Source organism: Pelodiscus sinensis, chromosome 1 (genome assembly GCF_049634645.1).
Source record: "Pelodiscus sinensis isolate JC-2024 chromosome 1, ASM4963464v1, whole genome shotgun sequence".
Lineage (NCBI taxonomy): Eukaryota > Metazoa > Chordata > Testudines > Trionychidae > Pelodiscus > Pelodiscus sinensis.
Window position 1 is genome coordinate 142,004,545 of NC_134711.1, and position 10,981 is coordinate 142,015,525.

General features: G+C 44.6%; 1 protein-coding gene across 6 annotated transcripts in view; it reads right to left on the reverse strand.

Moving 5' to 3' along the window:
• STXBP5L (syntaxin binding protein 5L) overlaps positions 1–10,981 on the reverse strand; it is a 456,584-nt gene that overhangs the window by 274,513 nt on the left and 171,090 nt on the right. The window lies entirely within an intron of this gene.

Sequence of the window (10,981 nt, forward strand, 5' to 3'; positions counted from 1 at the left end):
AGAGCGACTCACATTTTATTAATTTATGTACTGATTATAATGAATTAACAGGGTAAGAAGGAATAAGAATAAGTGTGGATGTGGTATGATTGTGCAGTGCACAGAAGGCAAAGATGCAAAAGCATCAGGAGACTTCATTGCGCAAAGTAATTATGGGACAAACAACATGAAAAAAGCATGACTAAGGAGAGTGACTGTGTAATACCCAGAGGAAAGTCTTATGCAGAAGTTTCTCAGTGAATCGACAGAGCTACTGATTAGAAGTATATAAGGATCCTTCTTACCGGGGCATCAGTGGAGATGAATCAACAGACACTGAGGCAGCGCATGCACCACCAGATCTCCAACCTCTTCCAGCTACTATCAGGGTTGGCCACCTGATAAGTATGCTTGTGTAAGTATGCTTGAAAAGGGGAATAGAATATACTGCAATTACATATAAGCGATCTTAACATCTTTGTTGATATATATATATATATATATATATATATATATATATATATATATATATATATATATATATGGAATAAAACTAATATAAGGACACTACTGTCATTGTGCCCTCAATCCTTCAGCTCTTCTCTATAAGATCCCTGGAGTGGTCTGATCACCCATTCCCAAAGGGACAGATTTGTAACAGTGGGCGTGAAGAAACCCCAATCTTCCCCACCAGAGCAGCTCACTGCCAGTGGAGTGGGCAGAGGCTGCCTAGCCTGAGCACGCTTGGCCCTGAAGTGCCCCAGCAGGGGTCTACTGGGGCTGAGGCACTGAGGTCCGGGTGTGGCTCCGTCAGGTTTTGGGTTGGTCCCATCCGGCCCCCTGGCAGTGGCAGCTGCACCAGCTGTACTAACAAGCGTTCTGGAGGTTGCACACCATTGGAATCTGGCCCAGCTACCCACCGGCAAAGCTCCTGGAACCACCTATGTGCCCTGTTTGGGGGGGGGGGGGAGGAAGGAGGAATCTGCTGCATCGCGAGGAACAATGGTACGGAGTCATTTCTTGGTCGCTTCTTCCCTGTAAACCAGTGTCTCCATCAAGTAACAAAATGTCTGGCAGGGCTTTCCGGGACATTTCATGACTTGATGGGGATACCAGGACAGAGTGTTTAAATTCGGGACTGTCCTGGAAAATTTGGGATGTTATGGTCAGTGTAAATATACACTAAGGACAGCTCCATACTTGACGTCAAGATGCCAAAAGGAGAATTTGCTCCAGGCCATACATACATTATACTGACTATGCACAAGACAATGTAGATAGATACTCATGGCACAGATTGTGTTCCTTGAAGTCACCAGGGAACTTCTTGAATTTATTTAATAATTCTGTAAGCAGTGTGATCCCTGCTCAAGATGTAATCCCTGCTTCCTAAGTCAGGATATCAGGAATTTGTGGCACAGGAGAACGGTGCCACAGATGGGTGAATCTATTATCTATATAACTTGGTTCTCCAACATAACATTTTTTGAAAAGTAAAGATGGCAGAAGGGCAATAAAATCTGTGAGATTCTTACTAATAAAATATTAATGTTATCTGCTCCAAGATAGAATGATGGTATTTCCATGGACTATGGAAGCTACTGAATACTCAGTACTTTTCAAAATCAAGCCACTTATTTTAGGCACCTAAACCAGGACTTAGCAGCCTACCATTTCTAAAAATTTTGATGTAGAAGGAGGGTGATAGTTCCTGCATATTTTGTCTGATGTGTGTAAACGCTCTGAGTTTGCAAAGAAACTGTTTTTCCATTTTTTAAAAGTAAAATTAAATGGTAAACTATGAAAAATTGAAAGCAAAGAACATGTAAAATGAAGTAAGAATTTTACATGGTATTTACAGCAAACAGAAAATACTTCTTGGGCAGCTTCAGTTCACAGAACTGGATGTAAATGTTGCTATATAGTATGTAAATGTTAAATTAACACTCATCAGACCTACCAAATTAAAAGAAGTAATTCACACCATAGTCACTGAAAAATATAGGTAGGGGGCTTTTTAAATTCGGTTACAGTAAATGAAAACAAAGCATGACATTGTCACACTATTCCCAACTCTCCGGAGCAGAAATACAGTTTAGAAGTTTTATTTATCCAATATTGTGATTCTCTTGAGCCACACATATGTTCATCTGATATTCAGACACATTACACCGGAGGACTCTATTAATCAGCCCCATCATTCTGTCATTGATTAAACCCTTTCCATACAGTTAAATTTTAGTTATCTTAGCTAACACAACTGTAAATGTGTAGATACTACACACACATTTGATGCCAATTGTGTGAAACACTGATGTCCTGTTACATTAAAATTTATATGCGTGTTAGTGAACGTGTTAAAACATGACTAATTACACTGGTCTACAATTTTTTCCAATGTCGTCTGCTTCAGAGATAAAATATGCTATTTAATATGTATTTTGATGTGCTAAATTCAAATATGACAATTAAAACAACTGATTGGCTACTGTTTCCAAGATATTTAAGTTTTTACATTTTACATCTATGTATATTGTGTAGATAGTAGAGTTTTAATCATAAATTGTAAACCTAGGTCTTTTCATGTGTTTATGGTTGCTTTACATGATAATATTTCACCTGTCCTGTGTTTGTAACACTTTAAAAATCAGCAAAAGGGTTATATAAATAAAATTTATTATTAAACAAAAGGCAAAAAACTATTATGTATATAGTTTAGTCCTATTCAGGGTCTACTCGGCGCTTCTTGTCTTGTCTCCTGTATTCATTAAATGGAGCATCTCCTGTCACTGTCCAGCAATAGTCTGCAAGCATTGATGGGCTCCATTTGCCCCGATAGCGTTTCTCCATTGTTGCAATGTCCTGGTGAAATCGCTCACTGTGCTCGTCGCGAACTGCTCCGCAGTTCGGTGGAAAAAAATCTAGATGAGAGTGCAAAAAAATGTATCTTTAGTGACATGTTGCAACCAAGGCTTTTGTATGCCTTGAGGAGGTTTTCCACCAACAACCTGTAGTTGTCTGCCTTGTTGTTTCCGAGAAAATTTATTGCCACTATCTGGAAGGCTTTCCATGCTGTCTTTTCCTTGCAACTCAGTGCATGGTCAAATGCATCATCTCGAAGAAGTTCACGAATCTGAGGACCAACAAAGACACCTTCCTTTATCTTAGCTTCACTTAACCTTGGAAATTTTCCACGGAGGTACTTGAAAGCTGCTTGTGTTTTGTCCATGGCCTTGACAAAGTTCTTCATCAGACTCAGCTTAATGTGTAAGGGTGGTAACAAAATCTTCCTGGATTCAACAAGTGGTGGATGCTGAACACTTTTCCTCCCAGGCTCCAATGGCTGTCGGAGTGGCCAATCTATCTTGATGTAGTGGGAATCTCTTGCACGACTATCCCATTCGCAGAGAAAACAGCAGTACTTTGTGTATCCAGTCTGCAGACCAAGCAAGAGAGCAACAACCTTCAAATCGCCACAAAGCTGCCACTGATGTTGGTCATAGTTTATGCACCTCAAAAGTTGTTTCATTCTGTCTTAGGTTTCCTTCCTGCATGACCAACTGGAATTGATGGCAAAACATTGCCATTATGAAGCAAAACATCCATGACTTCTAGGAATAACATGATGCAATTCATATAATGTATGACGCAATACCAGCTTCAGATTGCATCATTCATTGTTTTGCCTAAAAAGCAAGTACTGTCTAAACCCAGTCATAGATTTATTCATAGATCCAGTCAAAGATGTATTTTAGTCATTTCTGGTTTAAATTGAGATCCCTTCCCTTTATAACTCACTTATCCTCCGCCATTTGCAAGTCAAGGGTCGTATATACTGACCCAATAGCATATCTTGAAAACTAGAGCCAATCAACAATTTTAAGCATCATTTTCATTCTCAGTGACCCAGAATTAGTAAAGTTTGACTACATTTATTTCAGAAGCATTTTGGCTGTAGAGCAATGTTATTTGAGTGTATTAAAACCCAATAAGGAGCAAGTATTTCCTAAAAGAGACAGTTAGAGAAAAGTTTTTCCCTTTCAAACACACAGGATATAGGCTATAATGTCTTCTGCGACTCCCATTTACCCTTACATTTCTCAACTGAAGGCGAGCCTACTGTGCTGATAAATCCAGTGTTGATAACCAATAGAAGGACAGATCCTTAGCTACAGTACATCAGCTGAGGAGCCAGCCTAAACCTGTGCAGTATAATTTGCCTCTATTGGCTGCAATTCTTTACTGTTTGACAGAATAAAATAGACTTTGGGGTTAAGTATCAGCGGGGTAGCCATGTTAGTCTGGATCTGCAAAAGCGACAAGTAGTCCTGTAGCACCTTATAGACTAACAGATGTATTAGAGCATAAGCTTTCGTGGGCAAAGACCCACTTCGTCAGATGCATGTACTGGAAATATCCAGAAGCAGGTATAAATGTGCAGGCCAGAATCAGGCTAGAGATAACGAGGATAATTCAATCAGGGAGGATGAGGCCCACTCCTAGCAGTTGATCTGGAGGTGTGAATACCAAGAGAGGAGAAGCTGCTTTTGTAGTTAGCTAGCCAATGGCCAGCTAACTACAAAAGCAGTTTCTCCTCTCTTGGTATTCACACCTCCAGATCAACTGCTAGAAGTGGGCCTCATCCTCCCTGATTGAATTAACCTCGTTATTTCTGGCCTGCATATTTATACCTGCCTCTGGATATTTCTACTACATGCATCTGACGAAGTGGGTCTTTGCCAACGAAAGCTTATGCTCCAATACATCTGTTAGTCTATAAGGAACTACAGGACTACTTGTCACTTTGGAGTTAATTATGCAGGTATTTAGGAACAGAATCAAGTCAGCTCATACACCATGATTTTTTCAGAAGGTTGTCATTTAAATTTTTAAATTAAAAACTCGAGTATCTGTGAACTTTAAGATTGATACTAGACTATGCACGAATACCAAGGAACGGTACAATTAAAAACATACATATAAAAGTATAAAACTGATAATCCAAGAGAACAGATAATTATACCCTCAAAATTCACTTCCATAAATGTACACATATAAACCATCACATTGCATAGAGATGGAGTTACAAGTAGCTAGAAAAGAAGAAGGGGGTCCTGAAGCTGGACGTGGGGGGTTCTCACCATTGCTGCTCTTATCTTGAGTCTGTCTTCATGATATAAATCAGCAGCACAGGCAAGAAAACATAAAAAATTGTAGGTTGAATGCGCTGAAGCCACCTCAGCCTGGCAAGGGATTATGTACACACAAAAAAGAAGTGCTTTAGAGTGGGCCACTTGATCTGTGCCAGTCTCCAAAGACTTGTTTGGGGCATCTCAAAAAGCCAGAGGCAGGCAAAAAGAGAAATAAGGAATGAGGAAAGCATGGAAGAGAAGATCAAGTTAAAAAATTCAAGATACCAATTGCTGAGAAGGACGGCTGAGCAGAGCTGCAGGCTGTACAAACACAGGATGATGCCTGCTAGAAGCTCTCTGATAGAACTGAATGACAATCAAGACTTCCCGGGGTGGAGAAATAAGTCTAAACTGAAAGAATTGTAGAAAGAGCTTGTTTTGTGAGGGATCCCAGCAGAAACATCCTATTTAACACAGAGCTTTCTACTCTCCAGAAAAATGCTTTGAAACTCTAGAGAACAGGTAAGGAGTCCATTAGCAGTTGAGTATCTATACTACTTGACTTAAGACTTCGGATCTGGGTGGAGAAATGGTCCTTCAGCCTGAAAATCATAGGTTTAGACAAACTGATACCAGAAAATAATGCTGCAAACACTGAGGCCTGGTCTAAACTAAAACTTTACATCAAATTTAGCTGCATATGGTTGATTTTCTAAGTGAGCATCCAGACTACAAAGCCTGTCGCATTGACTTCAAGGGCCACTGAAGTAAATTTCAGTACTCCTGCTTTTCATGAGGAGCACCACTATTCCCTAACTTGCATGGTCACAATTACAGCAGTGTAGACACAGCGTTGGGTGAAAGTTGAGGTTATTGGCTTTGAGAGGCCTCCTGAAGTTCCCTGTTCCAACCTGAACTTGTGCTGCTACTGCTCTCCAGGTGAACAGAAAAAGCCCCAGGAAAAGCTGAATTGCATTTCCCATGTGGCCAATGTTGCAAGCACATCTCAGAGTGAGCTCACCATGCCACAGGTGAACATGACTTTGATCCATTCCAGTAACACTGCAATGACTTTGAATACCTCTGTTCCCACAGGCTCCAGCTTCCCGGGGCACAGAAGAGTGCCAGTGTGGCGTGTCCAAGAGATCTTGTACCTCATCGAGGCATGGGGAAATGAATCCATTCTCGCCAAGCTCCAAACCAGCAAGGAACACACATTTACAGCAAGATTGCAAGCTCCCTAGTGGTTAAAGGCTATTTCGGCATGCCTAGGAGTACTGAGGCAAGATCAAGGAGCTAAGGCAGTCCTACCACAAGGTGAAGGAGGTCAACAAACTCTCTGGTACAGCACCTCAAACATGCTGCTACTACAAACAGCTGGACACAATTTTTGGGGGGAAGGGGTCCAGCCAGCTTCCCTAGCATGACTGTGCAGTGCGGCCAAGACATGCCTGGAATCAGCAGGAAGGACAATGTGATGGCGGAGGAGGAGGAGGAGGAACCAGACCTGTTCATGATGCTGAAGCCGGTCCCCTCTTCCCAGGATATCTCCCAGTCCAGCACCTATCCCTAGGAGGGAACTTCTGGTGAGTTCACAAACTTTTTCTAACTACAAGCGGGATATGAGGTGTGGTACAAGGCACAGAACAGCTCATTAATGTGTCTGCACATGGAGTAGGAGTCTCGCCTGCTCATCTCCATGAAGCTCTCAGATAGGAACTCTTTAATTCTTCTCACAAGGTTTTTGGGGAGGCCAGTCCTCATTCCATCCTCTGCGGTAGGACACTCTCCCATGCCAAACCACCAGCAACTAGTCTGACATCACTGAACCACAAAGCAGCATAAGGCCCAGGTTTTGGGCCACATTCACTCAGCATCCATTTCCGATCACTTTATGGGATTTGGAGAAGACTGATATTTCACATGGCAACCTGGATGAAGGAGATGGGGAAGTTACTAGCACTCTCCCCGGGAGGTCATGTGCCGGACACAGCAGGAAGCTGCCTTTTCCCGTCCTCTCTCTCCTGCCTGAAGGCTTCTGCCCTGGCATGCCTCTTGCCTCTGAGCTCAATGTCCCCTGATGCTCACCTGAAAAGTCTGCACACCTGCTGTAAAGTTCCCACTTTATAGCAAACATTTGGCCTTGCACGGAACACATCTCCATTGTCTTTACAGAAACCTTTGGTGTAGGCTAACAGATTAGGGTTAGGCTTAACAACATATCTCCTGTAACGTCTGCCCTTGGAACTTTTCACTGTAGCCAGGACAGCAGCCATCTTGCAGTGTACTCCCCCTCTGACAGCATCTGCCTGCCAGCCTCAGATCCGCAGACGAACGCAGACAAGGGAGGACATGTTCCAGGAGCAGATGAACTACATGAACTCCCTTGAGGAGGAGATGCAAGCAGATCACCTAGACCAGATTGTGAAATTACAGGAGAAAAGAGCTGCCAGGGAGCAGCAGAACACCATGTTTGCCTCCCTGACCACTGTGATGTAGTGCCTAACTTCATGTCTGGAGAGGGCCTCCTCCTAGAACCTCATCTGACACCCTCGGTCCCTCCTCCCCCAGCCCCATTGCTTCCACTCCCAGGATTGACAGGGGCAGCCAGGGCAACTGTACATTCCAAGACCTTGGGAGGCAAAAACCAGTCCCACAGACATTCCTGAACACCTTCGCGTTCCTAGTTCTTTTATTTCCTTGCTATTTTCCCCAAATAAAAACTCCTGTTTGAATAATGGTCTCTACTGCTTAAACTGCAGAGGTGGGATGGGAGATTAAAGGTAAACACAGGAAATCCAGGGGCAACTTTGAGAGCCACAGGGAAGAGTCTCAAAACTGGCCATGCATAAAACTGTCCTTCAAGGCCTCTCTGATTTGCACCGCCCCTTGCAGTTGCCCTCATCATTGTGCCAGTGTCTAGCTGCTCAAACCCTCTGGCTAGGTGCTCTGCCTCAGTCCCCTACACCCTACCAGAAAAGTTTCCTCCTTGCTCTCACACAGATTATGGAGCATACAATAGACTGCCACCACAAAGGGAACATTGCATTTGCCAAGATCCAACTGAGTCAGAAGACTCCTAAACCTATCCTTTAAATGTCCAAATGCACAATCAACCAACCAGCATTCTGAACTTGCTCAGCCTGTTGTTGAACTCCTCTTTGCTCGGGTTCAGGTTGCTCATATACAGCTTCATGAGCCATGGGAGGCAAGGGGTAGGTTGGATCCAAGGATCACGATAGGCATTTCCAACGCTCCAATTCTGACTTTCCTGTCTGGGGAAAAAAGTGCCACTCTGTGTATTTCTGAAGAGGCAGGAGTTCCTAAAGATGTTGGCATCATACACCTTTTCCTGACCACGCCACAGTGATATAGGTGAAATGGCCCTTGTGATTCACCAGTGCCTGCAACACCATGGAGAAATACCCCTTGTGGATTATGTACTCTGCGGCAAGGTGTTTGGGGATAAAGATGGGGATGTGTGTTCCTTCTATATCTCCCCACCGCAGTTAGGGAAACCCATTGCAGCAGAGCCATCCATTATGGTATCCACATTCCCCAGAGTCACCACCCTCCATAGCAGAATATTATTGATCGCCTTGGCTATAGGTATAACAGCAGGCCCCACTGTAGTTTTACCCACTCCAAATTGATTCCCCACTGACTGGGATGTTTGGCATTGTCAACTTTTATAAGGTAATAGTCACACACCTCGACAGCCACAGAGAGTTTCATTCGGGTTTTCTGGCACCTCAGAAAGCCATTTGCAAAGTTCTAAGAACGAGGCCTTGCATATTTGGAAGTTCTGCAGCGACAATGCAGTCCCACCAGTCTGAGCTTGTCTCACGACACCAGAACCGGCATTGCACTATGTCCACAGGATTGACTGGTGGCTGTGCTAGCATCAGCGCCAGGCCTTGCGTGAGCCATGCCTCCATTCCAGGCCGAGCTTCATCCTCATTCTCTTCCTGGAGGAGTACATGCATATGCTCTCCAAATACTGCACCCTTAGGTGCACCATGACACACATGAGCATCACAATGATTTGCTGTAAACCAAGCTCCGTGCCTGCACTGCTCTGGCATCTGCTCAAGTAACCAGGACATAAAAAGGCACATTTCCTCCCACTGATCTCATGCGAGGGGAAGGGAGGGGATTAGACAAGTGCATTATGGGATGCTGGTAACATGAACTCATGACTACTCGCTGCACAGTTTTGGTTCAGTGAGCACCATAAGCATAGCCCAGAATGCAAAGCTACCCATGGTGCATCGCCCTGTGAGTCGATGGAAAGCTCCCTAATGGGGATGCACTAGTTTGGACTCCATTCGATTTTTCCTCAGTGAGGACACTGACCTTCAACTTCTCAAAATTGGGTGCCCAGAAATCAACCATAGTAGATTCAACCTTCTCCCGTAGTGCAGACATATCCTGAGAAGACTTAGTCAGAGCTACTAAGATTACTTGAAGATTGTCCTGTCTCTGTTTCCTAATAATCTTCCACAAAGGAACAGAAAGGTTTAGCTGATTTCTCTGAGAGTGTTAGCTGATGACCTTCCTAGGTAAGGGGAAAACAGAACATGTTTTATTTGGAATAAAATATGTGTGTGTAAACAGGCATATGGCACCCCTCTCCACTGCTTGGTTTATATGATTTCTTCCTCTCTGTCTACAGACCTCAAAATCTAGAAAGGACTGATTCACACCTATGTGACTCCCCTGCAAACTGGTAATGTAGAAGAGTTGTACTCGGCACTTCATGGGTGGCACATCTCATAGGCAGAAGGTTGTGCCTCCCCAAATGGGCTGGCGAGGCCCTGTCCATGCTCCTTCCCAAGCTGCCTCCTGCTTGCCCTTCCCCCTCCCCCTTGGCCCTAGCTCAGGGAGGCTGTTCCTCTTCATGCTGCTAGGGCTGGGACAAGGTAGCCGGGGCTTAAAGTGGCTGGGACCACACAGTGCCTAGGTGCTGCGGATGTCATGAGCCACCCGCCAGCCCTGCACTCAGAGGCTGGGGGAAGGGAGGGATTGCACACCTCCTATCCTGCAAACAGGGAGATGGCAAGTCATCTCACCAGGCTGTCCAGTGCTCCAAGGATGGGTGGGGTGAGCAGGCAGCCATGGGGACAGGGTTATCCAGGCTCCAGGTGAGAGGCAGGGCCAGGTGGGGTCCAGCCAGCCATTTACCTACCACCCATACCCACAAAACCCCTGCAAGAGATGAATTAGGTCAACTGGGCCAAAACATCAGTTAGACTGTAAAACAGGGGTGGGGAACCTTTTTTGGGTTGGGGGACTGCTGACCCACAGAAAAATCAGTCGTGAACTGCACACAAATGAAAGCAGAAAAAAAAAACCTTACTGTGGCCCCCGACTGAGAAAGAGAAAGACACTCCCCACATTTTCCTTGCACTGGGGGGGGCTCAGCCTAGTAGATTTTGTGCACTCCAGCCCCCCGGGGGAGTAGCAGGTAGTGAAGCACCAGCATGGGCTCCCAAATGCTAGAGAAAGGCACTGAGCCTCGGGGACCAGATCCAGCCAAGCTGAGGGCTGCATCCAGCCCCTGGGCCTCAGGTTCCCCACCCCTGCTATAAAGGGGTGAAATCTAAAGCTGGAAGAAGCAAATGCAAAAGGTCATCTGTGAAGTAACAGGCAGGCCTTCTTTAAAGCCAAGAAGCTTAAAATAATGTGAGAGGGAGCAGCATGGATGAAGCATAGTCCTCCCACCTAAGGTAAGTGAGAAGAAGAGAAGATGAAGTATGGGAGGAAGAAGTCCTCGGGGGAGAGCAATAAGAATTTTCACTGTCCACTCTAGTGCTCTGGACTGGAACCCAGAGTAGTTAGTGTGGGTCTGAATTCTGCTACCACCTGCT